Source organism: Drosophila virilis, chromosome 3 (assembly GCF_030788295.1).
Source record: "Drosophila virilis strain 15010-1051.87 chromosome 3, Dvir_AGI_RSII-ME, whole genome shotgun sequence".
NCBI lineage: Eukaryota > Metazoa > Arthropoda > Insecta > Diptera > Drosophilidae > Drosophila > Drosophila virilis.
The window spans coordinates 21,980,386-22,004,865 of NC_091545.1; the positions used below are offsets into that span (position 1 = coordinate 21,980,386).

At 41.0% G+C, this 24,480-nt stretch overlaps 1 protein-coding gene across 15 annotated transcripts in view; it reads left to right on the forward strand.

Moving 5' to 3' along the window:
• The window catches only part of LOC6623466 (CUGBP Elav-like family member 4), a 322,828-nt gene that overhangs the window by 220,883 nt on the left and 77,465 nt on the right, over positions 1 to 24,480 (forward strand). Inside the window, exon 1 of one of the 15 annotated variants that reach the window (XM_032434348.2) lies at positions 23,758 to 24,249. The exons of the other annotated variants lie outside the window; for them this stretch is intronic. The gene's annotated coding sequence lies outside the window, so the exon portion shown is untranslated. Of the gene's footprint in view, positions 1 to 23,757; positions 24,250 to 24,480 lie in introns of those variants that run through there. 15 annotated transcript variants of the gene reach the window in all.

Here is a 24,480-nt window from a genome sequence, read left to right on the forward strand (position 1 = left end):
TGCAGGAAAAATCCTTTTCTCTTAATTTTTTATTATATTGTGAATTTCATTTAATTCATGTATATTTATACAGTTGTTTGCAAATAATAATGTTGGCGAATAATATGCGCTTTGTTAGGCGACAGGTGGATCTCTATGCGTTTATAATAATCGGTTACCGAAGTGCTTTGTATTTTTCTTACATTTATTAAACAAAATTATGTTATTAAAAAAATTATTAATATTTAAAAAATATTTTCTAAAAAGCTGGCACTCCAATTATCCAATAGTGTATTTTCTTATTTTTTTTTTTGTATATACAAAAATTTATCTATATACATGCCTTATTTGTTTTTTAAATATTTTATAACACACTCAACTGCATTAACGAAATGCTTCAAGTGCCTGAAAAGTTCATTTTCGTAAAGCAGTTGCAGCTGCAATTTAAATATCGTTTAAAGCCTTGTGTTTTTTGTTTTCTGCACGCGGCTGGCCGCCATATTATTGATGTCTTTTGACGCCGCACTCTGGCCCTGGACTGGACAGGACGCTGTGCATCCAGGACACGCACACAAAACAGTTGGCAAACAGAGAAGAAGAAGCAGCAGCAACAGCAGCAACTGACAACGTGCAGTGTCCGCCTCAACTGCCCGCAGTCCGAGGCAGTTTTCCATTGAAGTCAGTTGAACGTTTTGTCTGCTCCTCTGCTGTATCCTGGCGCGTCACTCACTGCGGCAGTTATGATGGTGCGAGGTGGTGTGGGATCGGGCAGTTGGGGCTCAGGTTCGCTTCTCTGTGTTTTGCGACTCCAGTTGTAATTTATTTGGGCGCTCCGGCAACGTTTTCTTTATTGCTGTTGCTGCTGTTGCTGCTGCTGCTGCGACCGGGCAAAACTTATTAATTTAGACTTTTTGTTCGCAAATTTGCGTCTGGGTCGTTGCCCAACTATGCAACAACAACAACAGCAACAGCAACAGCAATAGCAAAATCTGACAGCAGCTTTTGGTTCGTTGTTGGTTTTTGTTGTGCTTTGGCAACATTTATGCAAATTAGTTTTGATTGTCTCTCTCTACCTCTCTCCCCTGGCGTCTTCCTCGGAGCACAGGAAATTGAAAGTTAATTTGCATTCTGTATAGTTTAAGGCGCCGCACAGTTAAATACACAACAATAACTGTCGACTGGCAACGTTTATTGTTGTATATGTTTTATTTTATTATTGCATTATCTTTGCATTGCACTCTCATATTTATTTATATCCAGGCCCGAGCGGCCACCCGTCGCCTTATTTAATTGCACGTGCATAATTCTTTTAAAATACAATTATTAAAACGCCTGGGCAGACGCAGCTCATGCAAAATTTATGTTCATTTCGGTTCACTACGGTTCACTTCGGTTTATTCCTTATGCAGGCGGCAGCTTAAGAATGCGCTTCGTTCTCAACGGCATTCGCCTCCACCCGTGCGTATGCTGCGCATTATTATTTTAACAAGTTTTCACTCTGTCCCGGACTCTTTTTGGGGGAATGCGCCTTTAAGGCGCTTACTTGCATATTTATGTCACTGTCGGGAATGTGTCGCCTCTGGTCACTCGCTCGAACGTTACATAAATATGAAGTACACACAGCGTTGAGCAGAGGAGTGCGGCGTTTGTTAACTTGGCTGGTTGGCTGAGCTGCTGTGGCTGCTGCCGCTGCTGCTCGCTCATGTGTGACAGTGGCCAGCTGGCTGAGAGACGGGGCAATTGACAGTTTTGTTGCATAAATTTTGTGGGGGCTGCTGACAATGCGAGCAGCTAGCAAAGTGGGGCAGAGTTGAGCCTGAAACTGAACTGAACTGAACTGAAACTGACAGGATTACAGCACTGGGAGCTCGCTGGGTTCTGGCTCGGATGGGCTGTGGTACTATCTGACAAAAATTTCATACGACACTCTGCTCAACTGTTATCGTTTATTAACATAATGCGAGAGCCATGGCTTTTGTTTATTATAACATATGCATGCTGAGAATCTCCAAATAATAGAAACCTCTAAGTATCTAAGTATATGCTAACTGGAAAGCAGCTCAATCTCTGTGAAAGCCATAAATGTCTGCAAATTTTTCCATTACCATTTCGTCGGGGCTAAAACGTGTGGCCAGTGTCCTTCAAATGTGCAAGAATCGAGAGTTAGCACCCATTTCAGGCAGTTGCTCTGCAGTCAACTCGTTTGTCGCAGCTCAGTGCACTGTGTGCTGGCGAAAAATTTCACAACTAATTGAATATTTAAAACTGCCAAACCGCAATTTCAAATTTATTACCAGCAGCAGCCACCCCTTTGCACAGAGTGCAGCAGGCAACCAGCCAGACGAGCGTCCATTCAACGGCCATTACCTTTTGCATGTGTGTGTGTGTGCTCCCTCCCCTTCACTCTTCTCCCTCTCTATTATACACTCGCCCGCTCTGGTGCTGGTATAAAATGTCACTTAATTGCAATTTAGTAAATTGTTTTCCATGTTGTATAACAACGGCGGCAACAAGCAACTACCCCTGAGTGCCACTCCCCTTTCGCCTGCTGCCTACATGGGGCACACACATATTAAAACCATAAATTTTGCGGTGATTTATCTTAATTTAAATGTTGCAACAATGCATGCGGCTGGTTGCTGGCGATGTCTGCTGCCTGCCCCTTTGTTTAAATAACAAAGCAGCTAAAAGTATGCAACAATTTTTGCACTCACACATATACGCAGCCCATTTTATGGTGGTAGTGTTGCTTTTGTATTTTAATTTTTTATTATATTTTTTGTTTAATTTTATTTTATATTTTTTTTGTTTTCGGTGTTTTTTTTTTTTTGTACGCCCCGTTGCCCGGCAACCGCCACGCTGTGCGCGAAAAATCAATTAAAAATTCATCAAATAATTAACAAAAGCACAGCGCAACGTTAACGACAAGAAGGGGTTAAACAATAGCTTCTACTGCCGCTGCCGCTGCCGCTGCTGCTCTTGTTATGTCCTCGTCTCGCCTCTCTCTGGGGAGTGTTTAACTTGGCCCGCTGAGGGACGTAATTTCAATGCTGCCTTCATGTGTGTGCGACTGCGACGCGCAAAACAAATTAAATTCAATTTAGTCAACAGCAGCAGCAGCAGCAGCACTTGGGTGCAGAGGATGCTGTAGGGGGAGTAGGGTGTGCGGGGAGGGAGGAGTTTCTGCAAGAAGGTGCAATTTTGATGGATTGCTTTGGCTGTCTGCCTGCCAGTCGAGTGCCTGGTACAAGTGGGTTTCCACAGGAGCTGGCTGTCTTGTTTGTTGCTTAGCTGCAAAGTTTACGAGTTCCTGCTGCTGTGCGCAAATTTGCATATGTGCTGGTGTTCTTACATGTGTGTGCGTGTGTTTTATAGTGTGTATACTGGACCAAAGTTGTGCCCAAGTTAACGCAGCTGCATTTAAACTTTCTACGCATTCAAGTTAAAATACAGCAACAAAAACAAAACTAAAAACAAAAAAAAAAAACACGCATACAAGAAATTAAAAACTTTTCCAGCAAATGGCATTAAGCATTAAATTTTGGCATACTTTCGAGCGTCTCAAGTAATTTGTAAAAAGGCAGCAAACTTAAGTAAATAATGGACTTTCATAAACAACTTAAAATGCCATTCAATCACTTTAAAATTAAAAGGGCAACTAGATCGTTTGCCAAGCAGAAAATTCTATACTTTTATCAAAATGAATTCCACAGAATGTTTTTACTCAAGTTGTATACCTAAACCTGTGCTTAGTTGATATTTCGTTCTAAATTTATTTACGTGCTTAAATTATTTGCCTACAAATTCGCTAAACCTAAAATCAGGGCCTACCCTCAGTAAATGCTCTGACTTAAGGCCATTTTTCTTGTGCTGGCCCAAAACGAATGACAGAACCTTAAGCCGGCCACAAACAGGCAAACCAAAAATCACAAATTTCCGCTTTTTAATGAATGCCACTGACAGCAAACGGGTCTGCCACGCCCATAAAAAAGGCGTGGGTCAAAACGATAACACGTCGTGCCAGCGACAGCGACTGCTACTGCTCCGCTACTGCTCCAGCTACTGCTCCAGCTACTGCTACTGCTCCTGCGACTGTAACTGTAACCAGTTTAAAAGTTGGCGGCGTGACATGTCAGCGTTTGGCTGCGACTTGCGTCAGTGAGGCGACTCGCACAGAGCATGCAACTTCATTTATAAAAACCCCTTTTTATATTTTTTGTTGTTGTTGCCAACTGACTTTTGGCTTTTTGTAATTTATACGCGCTTAAAGGCGTCATGTCGAGCAACACCTACAAATTCTTTGTTCCCATTGTTTTTGTTGCCATTTGTTTTTTGTTGAGCCTTTGCATAACGTCAACGTCTGACAAATGTGCCATAAGCAGCAGCACCAACAACAACAACAAGAACAGCAACAACAATCAGCAGCAGCATTGAAACTTTTGCGTGCGGCTTTCGGTTTTGGTTTCATTTTTGTGGCCAGCGGTTAAAAAAGTTGTGGCCAAATAAATGGCCAAATGGTAGAAAATGACAAATGACCGTCAATCATGACAGGCCAGACGAGAGCTTCCAGCTGCGGACGGTCTGCCACTCATTGGAGGTGGGGTTGATAAGGCTAAGCTGTGTCTGCCACAGTAACCAGCCAGCCCAAAGTTAGGCGTTGGGGCCGGGCCGGGTTAAAGCCAAACACACACCTGCTGGTCAATGACAGTCAAGGCTCATCATTGGCCAAGGGGGGCGGGCTGAGTAGCTGCTTTCTGGCCATCTAAATGAGTGTTTTGCGCCAGATAAGCTGCACAGCTCATATTTTTGTGGATTGTGCATTAAATGTGTGGCTAAAGTAAAATATATATGAGCAATAAGTTAAATATCTGAAAGATAAGTTAAATGGTTGTAGTCGGATATTAAATAATTATTAATTCAATGCGCCAAATCTTCGCTTATACAAAAATCAAAAGCAATTTTTATTTTATATATTATTCTTGGTTCCATGTGTACTATTTAAAGTTAAGTTGCAGCTACTTTATTCCAGCCACGAGTGTTGATTATAAAGTAAAGTTTACAGTTCTTATAGAATTCTGAGCGCAGCAAAGTTTTAATGTTATTATTTTGTATATTTATATGACACCACTTTACTTAGCTTATTATGTGTGTCATTATTTATATTGATTGGATTATTTTATGGAAAACCAAAAATGCTTTGAAGCAAATTGACAAATTCTTCTGGCCGGACGAACGCTGCGTATGCGTAATAAACGTGTCATAAACTTTGGCTGGCAAAAATATGCTTTTGGCCCAGCGGCGGGTAAACAAAATCGTTTGGCTGCAAGAATTTACAATATAAGTTTGCAATCTGACAAAGGGCTACCAAATTGCTAAGACGGGCAAGAAAAATCTTATCAATTTTCCGTATATTTTTTTTTTCTTCTACTTTTTTTTTTGTCTTACATATATATAAGTATTTGGCGAGTTGGCCAAGTTTGAGAGTTGCTGCCCCCCGAAGTGCCACTGAAAAATATTTTATTGAATATAATAAGCAACGCAAACTTTGGCCAGAGGACACAAAGTTGTAGTAGACGCAGCGAGTGCTCTTCCTGTTTGCCATTTAATATGAGAGCTCACAAACAATTTTGCCGGCTGTCCTTTGTCCTTGTTCTATGCTCGCCCATTTTACTTCCCTTGGCGCACTGCATTTATTGCATTCGCTTTTGTGCTGCTTAAGCAATATAATACCTGCGTGTGAAATAACGCAAAGTTTATGCAGCGCTGAAAAACTTTGCGCTTAAATGAAAACTACAAAACATTTAAGTTTCGGGCAACGGCAACCAAATTTAAATGCCAACTCCCAATTGGGCAGCCCTTGAGGGGTTGCTGCTTCTGCCGCCGGGCACCGAGAATGAATTTGAAATTTGAAAAGTCTTCTTATAGCGCTTTTTTCTTTGCTTGCCAAAGTTAAGACTTTGTAGTCGCGACTTTGAGGTACACTGCAAAAAAAAAAAACAAAATTAAAAAAAAAAGAAGTGTCAAATTAAATTTAAAAAGTGATTTGCCGCGCTTTCTTTTTACCTGCCCATTCCTCAGAACTTGTGTGTGTTTCGCTGCTTATTTTGTTTGCCCCGTGGACTGCTTTTTAAATGCTGCCACGACTAAATGCCAAAGTGAAAATTCGCTATAATTTGCCTGAAAGTCATTTTGTGGCCCCTCTTCCAGCATTTGATTGAGAGAAAAAGAGATAGAGAGAGAGGGGGGAAGCAGAAATTGAATTGCCTTTGCGCTGTGCGCTGCGACTTACAGAAAGCGGTCGCTATTCAATTTAAAGTTGCCTTAAAGGTAAAGGTAGACTTTTACATAAGTAACACTGAAGCTTTTGCTCAGCTTTAGTATGCAATTATTAATTAGATTCGGAATCTTTGCTGGCAATCTATTTACACTAATGGCACAAAAATGTTGGCCAGCTTTTTGTCTGGGCGCTCAATTAACATGGCTGCTTGTGATTTTTGCTATTCGCCTGCCGCACGTCAACAAATAATTTCTATGCAAATATTTTACACTAATTATTTCAAATATTTTCCATGCGGCGGCGTTAAAAGCAACCAGCTAAGCAAACACTTGCTCTGGCTGCTCCACGTCTGCCTATCTGTCTGTCTATTTGTCTAAGTGTTTGTCTGCCTGCGCCCAAAAATAGTTATTTGCTCAAATTAAATATATATATGTATATACATCTGTGTATTTGTTCAGCGCAAATATGTCTCTGTCTGATCGTCTGTGTATGTGTGCGCGTGTGTGCTTATGTGGAAAACAAAATTATTTTATGGCGTTTGCGTTGGACAAACAAACTAAAGTCAGTCAGAGCTGTGGAGTCACAGTCAAAAGGCAGCTTGATGAGTCACTTGACACGGGGTACAGTCTGTGCTGTCAGTCAGTCTACGGTCTGTCTGTGGCGCCTAAAACTATGCAGCGCACTTGACTTTTTCCTACTGCTGTCACACTGCAATTTTCCAGCCTTTAGGTGCGGCCTTTGTTTGGACACAGGCGCTGAAATTGATTAAGTTTGTTGCCTGCCAATGAAAAAGGCACTCAATCAAACCGAGACCTGCACCAGGGCCTCGGCACTCCACGGCGCAAAAAAAAAAAAAAACACTAGTAAAAGCTGCCATTGAAACGGCACACAAAAAATAAGCGAATGAATGAGTGAATGAGAAGCGCATTGAAAGCCCCTTTGGTCGGTGTACTATATGCCGTTTTGTATTCAAACCAAGTCAAACGTAAAAGCGTTGACTTTACACTCACACGCACACATAGAGGACACACACTCACAGGAAAAGCGCTTCAGAAGAGCGGGATCTATTGATGGATATGACAATAATTGTGACTTGAAGCGCGCAAGATTGAAAAATTATTCGCATACTATTTTCTGCGACATGGAATAAGCACAGAACTGAATTTAAGTAGTGGGCAGGTGTTAATTTGGTATAAATTTTAGATTATCTAGAGCTTAATACTGCAGTTCATACAATTTCTACCCTAGCCCCAACCCTTTCATTTATGTAACACCTTTGTGCATAAATCGACAAACGTACAACAATTGCAGACACTGTGCTGATTTTGAATGCCGCCAGTGTAGACAGTGTGACCATGATTGTCAAGACCTTTTAATTAAAAACTATTTTGCTTGCATTTTTAGGGCCTGTGGCGTTGGGCGTAGCCCAGCTCAAACACGCTTCATTTCTCTGCCCTTCTCTCTTGTCCCATCTCATTGTCTCTCTTTCTCTATTCTCTGTGTGCCCTGCCACAGCTTGAGAGCAAAAACTTTAGCATTTTAATTTAAATTTAATGTGGGCGTGGCAGCATTGCATGCAACAGTTTCACTTCACTCTGATTCTCACCCTCTCTCTCCCTCTCCCTTTCTCTCACTCATTGCATTAAGTCAAACGCAATCCGCACATGGCCAGGCCACAAAAGGCAAAAGCACACAGAGACAAAGCAGTCAAAATGTCTCCCTAAATCTCTAACCCCCTGCGCACTCTTGCCGACTCTGTTTCCCTGCCCTTACTCTTTGACTTTATCGTTGGTTTGCTTGCTGTTGGTTTTCTGGTTAGGTCTAGTCTACTCGTGCTTGGCTTGGGTTTGGGCTTTTGGGGCTTTGAGTACTCTCTACTGGGTACTGGTTACTGGGTGGTATTGGTTCGGTTTGCTTTGACTGGTTGCTCGGCCGGCTGCTGCTGCTGCTGCTGCTGCTGTTACTGTTGCTGCCGACGTTAACGCCAACGCCAACGTTTCATTAAGTTATACAATTTAACGCCCTTTCAGCTGGGCAACGTTGTTGGACTTCTATTTACATTTGCTTTGGGTCAAATTACACAAAATTCTACGGGTGTTGCGGCGACAAAAGCCATTGACAGCCAGCCGGCGACGTCTGCCTTCGGCTTTGACTCGATTTCTGCAACTGGATGTGGATGTGGCTGTGGATCTGGCATCAGCTTTGGCCACAGCTCTGTAGCCCTGGCAATAGCCTTAGCTTAATAAATTTTATACACAATGTTTACATGAGTGTCGCCAAGCGTTGTTGGTAATTTAAAACTTTTCGCTCTCTTTTGTTTTAACGCCATGGCAAATATTATTGAACTCAGGTCCGGCTTTAGTACTTTGCGACTTTGTTGGCCTGCAGATTGAAGACTTTAAAAACTTTAAACTCTGACTACGACATTTCCGCTTTTGGCAGCCAACTTTGGGGCTTCTTAGTCAAAGCCCAAGCTGACCCAATTAGATGCAATTGCAAACTCTGACTCACCTGGCTGCTGGCTTTGTGTGACTTTTAAATGTGTCCTAGGCCAAAGTTTTGCCAGTGAGTGTATGAAATTTCTCAGATGCTGTTCCCCCGTTTGCCATTATCAAATTGAATTTCGCATGCAAATTGTTTTTGGGGGCCTGGCTCTGAAAAGCTTTTAAGTTTTATGACACGGAAATTGGCTCATAGCAAGTTTGGCTTGGTCAGAATGTTGTCTTATTTTCTATACCCTAGACGCAATTTGTCGAGACGGCAATGCCAAGTTGTTAACAAGAGAAAAAAGAAGAAGACATAGTCAAGACCATATTATAAAATATGTGATTTGCGAATCAGCAGACGCCTATTCTGAATTCTGAGCTCGTTAAAATAAATGCAAAACGATTATTATTTTATTCTTATTAACATTTGATTACGGGGTATATTGTAGGATTACTTCATCTGCAGGGCGGCCTTTTCACCTTTTGGCACTTATTAGCCTTCTCTCACTGGGCTATGCGACAAAAAGTATGCTACGTTTTCTTTTTTTGGGCCGCCGCACTAATTTCGACGAACGGCTAATTATGATGTCTTTTACGTGCCAACAAACGTTCAAGTGACTTCCCCAGGCCCACTTCAATATTTATTTTACTGTAAACTCAACCTAAAAAACACGACGTCGACTGCCGCAGAAACGCAGAAACCCATTCAGAATTCAAGTGGGCGTGTTTTGATGACATGCTGCCAGCTGCCTGCTGCCTGCTGCCTGCTGCCTGCTGGCTGCCTACCTAGAGCACGTAATGCGCTGGGGATTCGTCAGTATTAGCTACCCGGTAAAAACAATATTAATAACAGTACCAGAGGCGGCTACAAGGCAGCGACGGCAGGGCCATAATAATACATCAGCTGAGCCAATGCCCCCGCAAGGGTTTCCTTCCAGTGTGGGACAGCACTGAAAGAGACACACAGACGGATAGACGGGCAGACAGGCAGACAGACGGACGGATGGACGGACGGACAGACGGAGGGGCTGACTGACTGGCATCCCCAGCAGGCAGCTAATAGTCAACGGCTTCGTTCGACTGACGAACGCTTCATTGAAAAGTTTCCAGCGTAATGGCTTTTGTTTGGCGGCATCGTTGTCGGTCCTCGGTCCTCGGTTCACGTTTTTCACTCCTGGATCAGAGTCGGGGGCGGGCTTCTATAGCATTAAGTAATTGATTACATCTCAAGGGACTTTTAAGCAAGCAAGCCAGCAGCAGCAGGGCGGCAGCGGGCTGGGAACAGGGCAACAACAAAATGAAATGGCACGCCACTATAAAGCTCATAAATTTCTATATAACTTGACTGCTGTGCAGCGGCTCGGCGCAATATAACGTAAATAAATTTCGCTAAATAGTACACAAAAGCGCAAAAAAGAGGTAGACACAAGAGTCTCTGGTCGGGTTACAGTCGCAACAACGTCCAAAATATTCAGTCCACCAGCCAGCCGACCTGCCGACCAGCCGGCCAGCCCTTCGACCTTTGCCGTGTTGTTGCCATAAACAATAACCATAATTTAACCCCAACCAAATGTGTTTGTTAATGTGGTTAGGTGGTTGAGAAAGTTGTATGCTAAGTTTAGCGCAAAGTTTGAAAGAAATGGCTAAAAGACCGCGTCCAGGGCTGGGGGCATGTCTATTTGGTAACTGAATTTATGGTAACAATATGCAGCCCAATCATATTGTAAAAGTTTGGCAAGAAATTTTCGGATGATTAAAGGTCGCATTGTCTATTGGGATGTAATGAAATCCCATAAATTTTTTTTTAATTACTAATTCTTGAGTTAGGAAAAATGTTGTGAGAAATTCAATCTTATCTTGAAAAGAGATTTTATTCGTCTTTCATGATCCTGCTATTCAAAATCAGCTCACTCTTAATATTAACACCCTTCCCCGCTGCACTTTTATTCAGCTTTAATATTGTACATTATGTTCCTTGCTCTCTCTGCATTGACCGCAATTTTCACGCGCATCATTTTTGTTCACGTTTCGTTGTGGATTTTAAATTAAAAATACTGCCGTGTGCGGGTTGCGGGTCTGCAGCAAATACAACAAATGTATGTGCAATAACAATGAAAGACAAGAAGACAAACAACAACAGCAGTTGCCGCTACCTCCACCTTCACTTTGGCTCCGTGCTGTGGCCGGGCCACGCCCATCTGGGGGCAAGCAGCCATTTTTATGGCGCCTAATTGCGCAGCGCTCCCGCTCCCCAGGCCAAACCGACCCGCAGAACCCGAGTCTCGGTCCCGGTCCCGGTCCCGGTCTCGACCGGGCCTCGGCTGTTATAATCATAAAATTGCTTTTGTGGCATACAAACCGGTTATATTGCTCCCGTGTGATAGTCCGCCAATGTTTCCAGTTGGTTGTCTCGCTTGCCGGCTCCGGCTCCGGCTACCGCTCCGGCTCCGGCTACGGCTTCGGCTGTGGCAGCTACTTCTTCATTTTGCACAAATGAAAAATGTTGCGGTTTATTTTCATTTACAGTTTTTCCACTGCGTCGGCGGTGGCAGCAGCAACGGCGGCGGTCTAAACATAATTTGTTGCATTAATGTTGGCCACATGCATATGAAAATAGTACACACACACACACCACGCTCGGAAAGCTAAACACACACGCACATAGTTTTTGTTTAATTTCAATGTAAATTACTTGAGCCAGGGAGCTGGTGGCGGGCGGGTGAGGCATGGCTGTTGCTTTGTGTGTGCTCTGCTAATTGCTTAGAGCCCTTGAGCTAGAAATTTTGCGCATAATTAGTGGCAAATTGCATATGGAAAACGCACGAGAACTGTCCAGAACTGGTCGTATTATACGTAACATTGTATGTGCCTTTGTGTGGCTGTTGAGTTAAAGGATGTTTGGGGAATTATGGCAGCTAAATAGTTGAAATGCGTTTTGGACACGGTGCATTTAATCAAAAAAATATTAAATAAATAATGAGAGCTTAAACTTTACGTAATTCTAAAGAATAAAACTGCCTCCATCCACCTCCTTTTCCCTGACCAATATCAGAGAAATTTGCCTGTCACATCATAAACCTACTTCTGGTTGAAATGCTAAATGCCCCATAAATAATAACCAAAAGGTGGCCGGCAAGGCGGCGCCCGAGCAGGGACAAATAAAAATGTGATATAATAATGCCATTGACAAATATAAAGCCATAAATTATAAATGCGAAATACTTACTTATACACGAAATCTACTTTTCCACAAAGTAAGCAACCTGCGAGCAGCGAAATAAACTGACAGGCAACGGAAAGCGGGGCAGGGTAAACAGAAACTGAAAACGTAGCATAAAACAGAAACCGCAACTTGTTATAAAATTAGTAAAATTTTCTCAGCAAACATTTACATTAACTACAAGACAAATCCCATGCCCAGACCCCGCCTGTGCCTGGCACTTCAAAAGACCCATAGAAGCGTAGCCAAAGGAACAGAAATAAGAATAATAATAAAAAGAATATTATAAAATGCGAGACGGGGCGAGGCGAGGCGGGGTGGGGCGTGGCCTCTGGAGGCGGTGGCAAACACAGCCTGTCCCAAAAGTATTAAGAGAGCAAAGCAATTAAAATATGAAAATGTACAACTTTCATCTTTTTGAGCTCATTGCATAAATCATTCCGAATGCCTGAGCCCACAGTTTCGAGTAAGTAGAATGGCACATTCAAAATTTACTGTGACGCTTTTTACTAATCAGCATAAGTCCTTCACAGACACACACACACACACACACAGACAGACACACACACGCACGAGCACACACCCTGTTGCCAGGGTGCAGAAAATGATTTATTTTCAGTTCAACTTGTTACCTGTAGCTACTTTAATGCCACTCTGATTGTGGGTTGGCAAGTTGAGGAAGCGATGGTGGTGGTGTTGGGTATGTTGTGGAGCAGTCCACTTACCGAACCCACCAAATGACAATATAAAACATAATTATAATCATTGCGGCCGTGGTCTCAATTGTAATTACAAGGCAAACTACGTGGCACAAATGGCAATGGCAATTGTATCGGATGCGGGTGCCATCATTTTGGTAATGCCCGCGAGGCAACTCAAAAGTGTGTGTTTTAAATTTACATACAGCAACGCCCAGAGAGACATACGAGCACCTTGCCGAGTGAAAAGAGGGGTGAAAACGAGTGCGAATATAGACATTTGTCGTGTCTTCTTCAATTAAAACTTTGTACAAATTGCGAGGCGCTCCTCGGTTAATTGGGCGCGCAACTGAACAGCATTTGGTCGGGTTGTTTTTGTTGTTGGTAAATATGTCATTACCTAATTGAGCAGAAATAAAAGACAACTCACGCAAGTTATAGCATAGCTAGTCGAATTAGAAGTGTCTTTTAAACTAGATCAGGGTTTTATTCATTTTTAAATTATTATACATCGATTTCCTAGACAACTGAGACTATTTCTTTGTGTGTTTCCTTCCTCTTGTTATTTTTATATTTTCGCCAATCCGTGTTAACCACCTCTTCACCATTAAAATATCTACATATGCTCTCCTGAACAAATCCTGAGAGCCGCATAGAAGAGCAAGCTTTAATAGTAACTTTAAAAATTTGCATATGCTGACTGTCAGAGATTAGTTTAACTTTTATGATTTTGTTGTAAACTGGCAACTTACAGCATGTCACTAACCAACAAAATACTCAACAAAATCAAAAATAAATTGAACAATAGAAATTTCCAAAAAGAAAATCGGAGAAACCAAATAAAAACAATATATACAAAAACTGCGTAATATGCAGGGGCTGAATATAGCCAGCGAGTTGTGCGTATATAAACACAAGTATAACCAATCAAAAATCCAATTAAAATTGAGGAAAATTCGATTTGCATGTAAAATATGGCACAGAAAAAACAACAACAATAAGCAGAGCAAAAGGAGAAAACGCTATGGTAAACAACAATGTGGGGATGTTGGGCATGAGAAGCAGCGACGAAAACATAAAAAATATTTGCTATATATGAAATTGAAAAGGCTGAAAAAAGGGCAGCCTAACAGGCGAGAGAGAACTCAACATGGGATTGATATCCTCGTCTGTGCCAAAAAATGTATGTAAAATACAAAGAAAATAACTCTGAGTATAAATAATAAAGTAAAACAAATTTGGTTACCTATAAACGTGTGGCATTTACACACAACAAATATTATTTTTAAGCGTGCGTATGTGTGTGTGTGTGTGTGTGTGTGTGTGCGGCATGGACTATGCGGCAACGCAACCAGCAACACGTTGCATAAATACAAATAACGTCAACCGTGTCAAATTCCGCGAAGAGCTTGCCAGAAGCTGGTAACGGGGCGAGTTAACCAGGTGCTGACAAAGCACACATCATCAACTTTAGCTGTTAAGCTTTAAAACTAAGATTATACTAAGATTAAATACTGTTACAAGCGCTTCCAACTAAATATATTTTCTCTGCTCTTTCCCTTTTTAGGTAAGTGCCAGCTCGTTTCTCTAAACAAACAAGCATACATACATATATGTATACTAAACTAAGTTCACAGTAAGTTTTGTTATGTATTAACTAACCTTGGCTCAACCGGTTAAATGAATACAGCTTAACGTAAAAATAATATATAATGTATAAAAAATTCTTATTGCCAGAGTTAAAGAAATATTTGCATATTTTATTTAATAAGTAGCAAGAACCATTTGTTAGGTTAGTTCTATTCAATTTTGCAAGTTTTAAGCATATTTTAATACTTTCAATTCACATTAAATATTGTCAATTTGTGCCCATATTTTCCTAGTGAACAAATCCAATTATAAATTCTCGAACTGTTGTGCACATTTTCACGCATAGAGGGCGCCACAAATTAAGAAGAAACAAAAGCCTTGTTCAAGCGACTGTTGATTTAATTAGTTTATTATTTCGTTATTGTCGCCGTGTGTGTGTGTGTGTGTGTGTGTGTGCTGGTGTGTTTGCGGCTGCCAATTTTCAAATTATTATTGTTTATTTGTTGTTAATAATTTGCGTCGCGATTTTGAACACAGCGGCAAATTTAATTGTTAACTTTTCTATACAACTTCTATTAAAAGCTGTGCGTGTGACTATGCTGTGTGTTGCGTGTGTTGGAGAGTGTTAATTAATTTTGCGCTTGAAGCGATGTCAGTTGCATGCAATTGACTGCAGGCTGGCAGTGTACTGCTGTCGCACACTTTTAATTAGACTTCAATTTCCAATTATATAAGCTTTTACATTAATTAAATTTCCATTTTTATATTTGCGCGACTCGCCACGTCTCGGCTAGCCCCGCCCGTGGCCATGCTATGTAATTTGTACTGAATTAATTAGAAATGCCGACTTGGCAGTCTTTGCCCCTGCACGCAGCCACCCCGCTCATCCCCTAAATATCAAATTAAATAAGCACTGGCACGCAAAATCAGATCAGCAGCGAGGAAGAGTGCGTCAGTGCTCGGGCTAAAGAAATAACTCAAGGTAAATAAATAATTGAATTCATTAGGCAAATGAAAAATGCTGTCAATGCCCGGGCACACGGAACAGGCCAAAGCCAATGAGTTTTCCAGCCTAGCCGAACGCATAAATTGACCCAAATCTGTGCTAACAATGCCTGGCAGTCTGTCAATGTCTGCATGTGTGCGTGTATAGGTGTGTGTGCGTATGTGAGTGTGTTGAAAAGGATAACGACAACCTGTCAAAGCTGTTAAAAACGTAAACACAAATGAAAAAACAATGTTTACCTCCAACCAAAGTCCTTTAGCTGACCGTACGCCCACCCCGCGTCACGCCCTTCTCGAGTTCGCTGCGCTTTTAACGCTGCTCATTAGTGACCGAAATCGAAGAACAACAACAAAAGCGACACGACAACGACAACGAAGCTTAATCAAAACGGAGAGACGAGGAGACGATGTCAAAAAAAAAAGGTAGAAAGAAATAGGAACCATACAAACAACAACAACAATGGCGTCGACAAGCGGAAGGAGAAGCAAACAATGCGACAAAAATAATACTCGTATGTGTTCACTGATGAGAGCAGGAAGAACGTCTAACAACAACAATAATAATAATAATGAAGCATACACACAATACACACATTCACACACATACACACACGCTGATGTGTACATTATGGTTGCCTTATAGGTGTTCTGCGGCTTTCAAGTATATGTGTATAGATTTTTGTTAGTTTTCTGTGGCGTCATGTTAACAAAAGCATTGAAACAGGTAAAATAGTCGCAGCAGGGAAGGGAACGAGGGTGGGTAAACAGGATCTGATTGGCGCTTTAAGTGCGATATGGGCTTCAAGCTTTGTTGAGTTTCCCCAATAAGTTTTAGCTTTAATATGCACTTAAATGTCCTGCATTGCTTAAGGTAAATGTCAGATTAAATATAAAATAAAAAAGTCACTTAAAAGGCGGTATTCATAAGGCAGCATATTACCTTAGAAAAAGACAAGGAAATTTACACATAGTTCCAGTGTATCCGTATGGTATAACAATCTCGAATACTGCTTCTATTGCAACTATCAACACTGGTGCCCAGAAAACGTTTCACTCAATTGCACAGTGTGCTCTGTTCTGCCTCCTTGCCCAAATTGCTTCCTAAACAAAACCGAACGTAAATGGGCTAAAAGTAGAAAAGTATTGCTGCACAGACGACTACACGCCTAATTATGCAACAAATTAGGCCCAAGACGTTGGCACAGTCGAGTTAAGGAGTCGTCGACTCTGCGCTGACGAAACGAATTTATGCATTATGCATGTAAAGATCCGAGCATGCCTCAGTCTTTATATAGCACTCGGTTTTCAGCTGCAAGAGCAGTATGCTCCATTACACGCCAAGAAGACGACGACGACGATGACGACAAGATTGCCATAGACACACACACACACACATGCACTCGCACTCACGATGAGCACCGTCGAAGCAGGCCCAAGTTTATTATGAAATCCCGAAACTTAAATGCATGTGCCCCCAAGTGCAGAGAGTGCACTCAGTGCCACACGCACACGCACAAACACAGACACACACACACAAGCAATCACATACAGTGAGTTATTAACACGCTTTGCCACATTTGCTGCCGAGCTAATGTGGCTTTGGTTTAGTGGCTGCCATGTGGCAACGTCGACAGCTGCAAATGGAAAGAGATTGGCAACTAGCAACGGGAAGGGGAACGGGAACTGGAACTAGAACTAGGTGGCAGTTGCAGGCTCTAGATTGGAGGCGTTCGTTCGCTTCGGCTATGCCTGTTATTATGCTAAACTAAACGCAGCCAGTGCTAGAATTTGCACCCGAACAACCGGTGAACCTCACTCCATTCATGTGCCCCTCCTTGCCCTTTACCGTGCAGCCCCTACACACTTCATCCCTGGGCGCCTCTTGGGCCTGCACGTGCTTTGCAGGTAACATTTCCGTTGCAGCTTCCGCTGCGAGCGCTTTATAATTATTTCGCCTGGCGGGCCTTCGTGCTTGGCATATGCTGCCTGTTGCCAGGATTGTCAGGACGTGTACGTGTTGCATGTGGGCAAAGGGAAGCGAAGAGCCACGAACGAGTTAGACTGAGTGAGAGAGAGAGAGAGAGAAAGAGAGTTATAGAGAGAGGGAACGCGCAGCGAGACGTCGAGAGTTATAAGCTTCATTAAGCATATGTACAGCACGTTGTAAGCTGTGTGTGTGGTTGTATGTGTGTGTGTGTTGCATTAAGCATATTTAGCATAAGGATTTGTCATTTACGCTAAAGCGCACACAGAGAGATAATTAAATGACGCTTGGCGAGTCAAGTGAGTTAATGAAATTTTTAAACGCTCTGGGGACTAAAAATATTTAGTAATATGATAACGAGCAGAGTTTACAAGTGAATATTCTGCAACTTATAAAGAAGGGCTACAAATGGGAAAGTCTTAAAGACTGCCACAAGGAAAGACGTTTGCAAAGGCAAACTCTTTATAGACTGAACATCTCTACATTTTATGCTGTCTCAGGCACTCAAGCTAAAATCCAATAATATGTTTTGTTTAATATTCTGACGAGTTACTTCAATCACATCCACCATATATACACACAACTTTCTATGCATAAATTCTCGCTGCCTTTTCCCCAGACATTCTCTTTAGCTGCTATCTAGCTTTAAAGCTGTTGGCTTGCCTTGGCACCCAATTGTCTGACATTTCTATTAAAAGCCATCGCCCCACGATGAGCGCCTCAAATTGCTTTGACCTTTGCACAACAGCTGCGACTCTCTATTACACTCCAGACCCACTCAGAAACATAACTCTTATGGAGACGCAAAATGGAATGAAACGAAAAAATACAAAAAAAAAAGAAACCAACAAATTTTACACACGCACATTAAGTCACGTTTTCGCACCATTAACCCATAAAGAACGAGCGCCGCCTTGAAAGCGTAAGAGCGAAAGGGACAGGGGCATTAAGAGCAAGAGGGTATGCGAATAAGATTTACAAATATTGAACTTTTTGCTGGTAGCTAGCTTCTGGTTTTGCTCTTGGCTTTGAGCTTTCAAGTCGTAAAGCAGTCATGAGCATATTTTATAGATTTTAATATGCGAGCTACATAACAGGCCGACTCGCATCCCTTCCACCCTTAATGCCCCGCTCATGCAACAGCCCGTCTTGCTTAGCAGCCTTTTAAATTCACGCCAAAAAGTAGGCAATGCTTTTTGGCGCCGCTCACCCTTATCACAAAGGGTCTCTGCATTTCGTTTAGTGACTTTTTTGTAGCCCTATGACAATGTGTCAACGTGTCTCGCAGTGCGTGTGCCTGTGTATGTGTGTGTGTGTGTACTGAGTCGGAGTGAAAAAAAAAAAACTCACTTGATAAGGGTTTATCAATGCGACACAGTAACTTAGTGATTTACTCGTGTGTGCGTAGAATGTTTTTTTTTTTTTTAATTTTGAAAATTGAAAAAGTGACTTTTGCTTTCTTGACTCCATTTACAATGGTACAAAGGCGTGTGACAAGCAGACAGCGACAAGGGCTAGGACCAGGGAGGCGGAGACATAGCTACTCTGTTCAGCCCTGTTCATAAGGCATGTGTGCATGTATGTGTGTATGTGAATGTGTATTTGTGTGTCTATGTCAAGTGCGAGGGCGCTCTAGAGACCTTGACTCGTCTTTCAAATATATTGAAATATTTTTTAAAGCTAAATTGAGTTACGTGGAACATTGACAAAACCGATGTTCCAAATTCTGAGAACTCTCTGTTAACTGTGTCAGCTGCAAATAAAAATTCAGCCCTTCACAAGCTTTTTTTCCACAAAAGCAATTATGGAATTCCATTTGAATTTCTGACTGCAAGCCTAAAAAACTCAATTTTTAACATGGATTACGAAAAAATGAGCTAAAGCTTAAAATTAAATCCTGCCAACTTTTGTAGCTTAATACGAAAATATACAAATATATTTGAATGAATCCCACATTCTATTTCTTTCTGCCTCTATCTCTCTTATTCAATACATTTCTCAATTTTTACTTTAATTGTCATCATCCTGGAATGAATTTAAAACTAAAATATAGCTTTCGTTGCAATTTGCCAGCTCGAAAAGCTGCCGAAAAAGTATTTGTGGCTTACACATGTTCTTCCCCACACACTCTCTTCTCATACATAGTCATTCACACACACACACGCTCAGAGACACATGCTCACTGCCTCTTCGATGGGTGCCGCAAAAATGTGTGTGCGGAAAATCGCTTTTCATCTTATGAAATCATTTTTGGCTTTCAAGGATTTCTGAGCTGGCGCTGCTGTGCTGTGCTCATCACAGGCTTACCAGTTACCTGTTTAAAATAAATAACAACGTTGCACACACACACACGCACACAGCCACACGCACACAAGCCAAATAAATTGGTTTCGTAACCGCAAAAGCCAAAAACGAGCAGAGACGGAGACAGAGTGGATTGTCTGAATCGAGTCTGAATCGCAGTCGGAGGAGTCACAGACGGCACTCACATCAATTCAATTCAATCAAGCATCAAGCATATAGGAGTATAAAATTTTCACTCGCAACACACGAATTATACAATCAGCAATCCAGCTGCAGCTCCCTTCACTCTCGGCCTGCTCTTTATCCAGTCTCACTCCCTCTCTGTCTCTCTCTCGTTACCACTCTTTCTTTTTGAAAAGGGAAATAAAATGCGGCAGGCACGTTGCAACACTATTACTTATTTGGCATAGCATAGCAGACAGGCGCAGACGTCGACGCCGACGCCGCCGTCGACTTTGGCAACTGAAATGAACTACATTTGTTTGTGATTGTGTGCGGCTCAGGTGTGCAGCGAGCGCAGGAGAGCAACAGAGAGAAAGAGAGGGAGATATGTGGAGGGGCTTAACAGGCGGGTTCTAAAATGCAATAATCTTTCGGCGCCGACGTCGTCAGCGTTTAAACGTGACTTTTAAGCATGATGTTGTAATATTTTAACCTGACTAAGAATGGCTGCACAGTGTGCCGCGAACTGGGCGGGGGGAACGGTCGGACGACGGAACTGTTTCCATTGTTGTGTGTGTCTGAAAATTGTTACAAATGCCCCCAGCGTGCATTTTATGGCCAGTGCGATAAATAAAATGTTGCAGCACAGTTCTCACACAAACACACACGTGAGGGGCACAAAAAAAATGTATATGTATGTGCAAATAATATGGGAGTCCTTTGCCTGCAAAAGGTAGTGCTAGTCCTAGTCCAGGTCCTGGTACCGCCACACCGCTGCCAGACAAACAATAACATAAATTTTGTTAGCTATTTGAGTGTATGCGAGTGTGTGCCAAGTAATTGTGCAATATGTTTTAGAGGCAGCATTCGCAACTACTTAGGTCATGCTAGGGAGGGGCCGAAGCCTTGACCACAAAGTCGAAGATGTTAGCAGAGTTCTTAAGGGATGCTGCGACTTGAAATTTAAAGGCGACTTCGATGTGTCTTTCCCAGTTTCTCTTTCTCCCCCTAGCTTGCTGCCTGCTGTTTAAAGCCTCGTTTTGTATTGCCTAATGTTAATTTATACTGTCATAAGGTCTTCACATTTAAGATGTAACTCTTGTGTTTGGCGCATTCCTCAAAAAATTCGTAGCATACCTTATTGGGCGAATGCCTGAATGTCCGTTATATTGCTAAATGTTTTGCGTACTTTGTCAGCCATTACAATTACTGCTCATAGCATTCTACTTCTGGCACTTGTTCCTACTCTTTGTTATTTCCGTTTACTCTCTTCTATGCGTAATTGTAATTGCAAAAACCCAGCAGTCTTTTACCCGTCCCCCTGCTACCTCGTCGCACTGTCCACCCGCTTGGCCCGAGCTTAGACAAGTTTGCTGCTAAGCCAATGTAAGACCCGCAAGCGTTTCTCATACAGCAACAGAAACAGCAACAGCAACAGAAAAGTAGATCCGAAACGAAAGGCAACAAACTACACAACTTGTTAGTGTTGTTGTTTCCATTATAGTTGTTGTTGTGGTTTCTGTTGTTGTTGTTGTTGCTGTTGTTGCTGTTGTTGTTGTTGCTTGGGTTACTCTGTTGTTATCGTTGTGGTGTTTGTCTTAGTTAAATTCCGAAAAGCGTAACGGGTAAACGAGCAGAGCGACGTCAACTGTGGCTGCATTGAGTGCGGCTTAAGTGTTCATCGACTCAACCGCACCAATACACAAAAAGCTACCAGCCCCTGGCACAGCCCTTGCCGCTGCCCCTGCCGCAAATAGTGCAGACCCTGAAGGCTGTCAATAGTCTGCAACTGAGGCTGAGACTGTGCCAGAGTCTGAGGCATGTGCTGCAAGTTCAATTAATTGCGCGCAACGAGCAAACAAAATAAACAACAACAGCCACCACAAAAATTAAATTAAAGTCGAGCAATGGCTTCTCTCTCGCAACCCCGCTCTCCCTCTTTGTCTCTTTGTCTCTTAGTCTCTTACTCTCTGAACCGTATGTAATGACACCAGCTGAGAGCAACATATTGGATTAATATTGAAAACAAACAGTTTAGCAAGGCAAAAAACATACATTTTAATAGAGATTTGATAAGCCTTTACACCTCTTCTCTCTCATAGTTTTGATCAGTTTTGGTAGGCAGACAAATAATTAATTAATATTAGCTCACAGCTGTTGTTTTTTTAATATATTTCTTCAAATTCAATTATAAATAAAATTTTCTGCCTCATCAGGAGTGTTGAGTGTTATTTTGCGCATTTTTTGGTCTAGTTAAGATTAATCCAAGGCTATATGCTTTTCAGCCAGTATCACAGTGGCTAATTCGATTGCTCTTTTCTTTTATCATTTGTCTCTCTCTTTTCTCTCCCTATCTCTCTCTCCCTCTCTCTCTCTTTACTTTATGCCCTCTATTTCTTTACTCCTTTCGTGTGTGCGTGTAAATGAGTGATGTGCATTGAGAGCGCTAAAACACTTTTGTTTACTTCTCTGTATGCGTGTGTGTGTGTGTGTGTGCGTGTGTGAGTGCGTGTGTGTGTGTGTGTGTGTGCGTGTGTATGCTAGACGAAGATGTATGGTTATTGTGATGACTCTTGTTTTTGCTACCCCTCCCTGGAAAATTGATAAATATTGCACACACGCACACATGCACTCTCACATTGAAGCACACATGCATTGCTACACACATAAGTATATAAAATATAATTTAATTAAAATGTTTTATGTAAGACATGTTTATTGAAGCATTTTCCCAACTTGGCTAGCAATTTGATTGACGTCTGACTTGAGGTTGTTGTTATTGCTGCTGTTGTTATTTCGTTCATCGGTTCATTTGTTTGCTTGTGGCATTTGCTGTCAAGGTGTTGAGCTGCTTCCAACTTACACTTCAAACTTCCAACGAAGTTTCTGCATTGATTTGAGCGTTATTCGAGGCATTTGTTCAGCCAGGCAACACATTTTCAATTAATTATGGGCTCATCAGCCCAGGTCTATCACATTTGTTTTTGTCTTCACATAAAGAAAATCTTGATATTTGCAAATCCATGGACAACATTTTCAAATGCAATATATTTTGATTCATTTATTTTACAATGGTGTCTAAATTTAAATCTATATATTAGTCCTTAAATTAGCTAGTTAATAGCAAAAATCTTAGCCCATAAACATAAATATGCATACAATTTTTATATAAGTACTATTTTTTATATGCCGTGTGTCGTTGTCGTGACTTTTAAATTATACATATACGTATTTCCTTATATATCGTGCGTTCTTTATATATTCAATTATTTTTTTTTAACAAATATCGAACTTTGATGCTTTGACCTTCAGTCATTTAAGACCTTATTTTAACTAGCAGCTAAAACTTAATTAACATGAATATATCTGTTAAGTTTTGTGTCTAAAATATAATAAAATTTTTATATCTCAGTGTTGTTGTTTCCTTGATGTTGTGCGTAAACAAATTATCTAAAAATCAAAAAAATAAAACGTATATATTTATTAGCAGAAAATGCAAACTTATGCTCAATGTTGTGCTCTCTTCTTATTTACCCAAATTAGGAAATTAAAAAGAAAAGAAAAATCAAAATAAATAAGTAAAATGCAATTTGTTATTGTTATTGACACGAAAACATTTTCTGTTGTGCGTAATTTGCGTTGCTCCAATTTCTGTAGTGCAAACAAAATGAATTTTAAATCATAAACGACTCTAAATAATAAATAAATTAAAAGTAAGCAACAACATTTACACCGTCCAACAACAACGGAGATTATAAAAATTTTATTTATTCCTTCTTTTTCTCTTTCTTTTTTCTCTCTTTTTTCGTCAAACGTCAAAATACATCAAAACTTTATAAATACGAAAATAAATGAAAAAATAAAACCGAAAATGAAAATTTTAGCACGCGAAATGAAGACATTGAACTAAAGACAGCAGCTGAGATACTGAGAAATGGATGCTCTTGACGACATTAATTGGAATGTGCAATAAAAACCAAACACTATAATACAATATACTATTATATAGAGAATTATAAAAAATATAAAGCTGTTTAGCAGACGTACATGAAAAACAAACTGAAAGCCGACTGCAAGCTTAAAGTTACATGAGCCAACAGTAAGATGCAAACAATTGTGGCTTAGAACTTATCTGCCTATATAAATAGTTGTAGGGCAAATAATAGTTGATTATCGCACATACGCCGTGTAGTGCAAAGTTTAGTTAAGCAGTGATCAATTAAAACTCACAATTAAAAGCTTAGATTGCAAACGCGTGCCTAAATGTAGACAGAGCTTTCATTAGCTTTACACAAGCATTAACCTGAACTCCTGTTTAGGTTCTCTTAATGTGTTAAACTCTTTGGTGACTTAAGAAATTAAGATTTCAATTAGACTACAGGGATATCAATTATACCAGATCATTGAACAGCCAAGTACAACGCAGTTAACAAGCCCAAAACTAAAACCAGTTTAAAGCAACCCCACACGCATTCCACAGAGCTACCGAGCACGCGTTCCGAGTATAAAAGTGCAGCAGAGCGCAGTGTACAAAGTTTCTAAACGTAAGCATATTATGTAATACATTTAATAAAGTGTTGTATGTGTGCCATGAATGTTAGCAATTAATCGATAAGTTAAGAAGTTGTGCTCATAAATGGGTTTGATTATATATATATGCCCTCTTAGTCTTTGAATACGATATTATTATTTTTTATATACGTATGTATATTTATTTATTAATATTTGTCTGATAATACGTTTACGATAATACAATAAGTTTGGTTTGTAGCCTA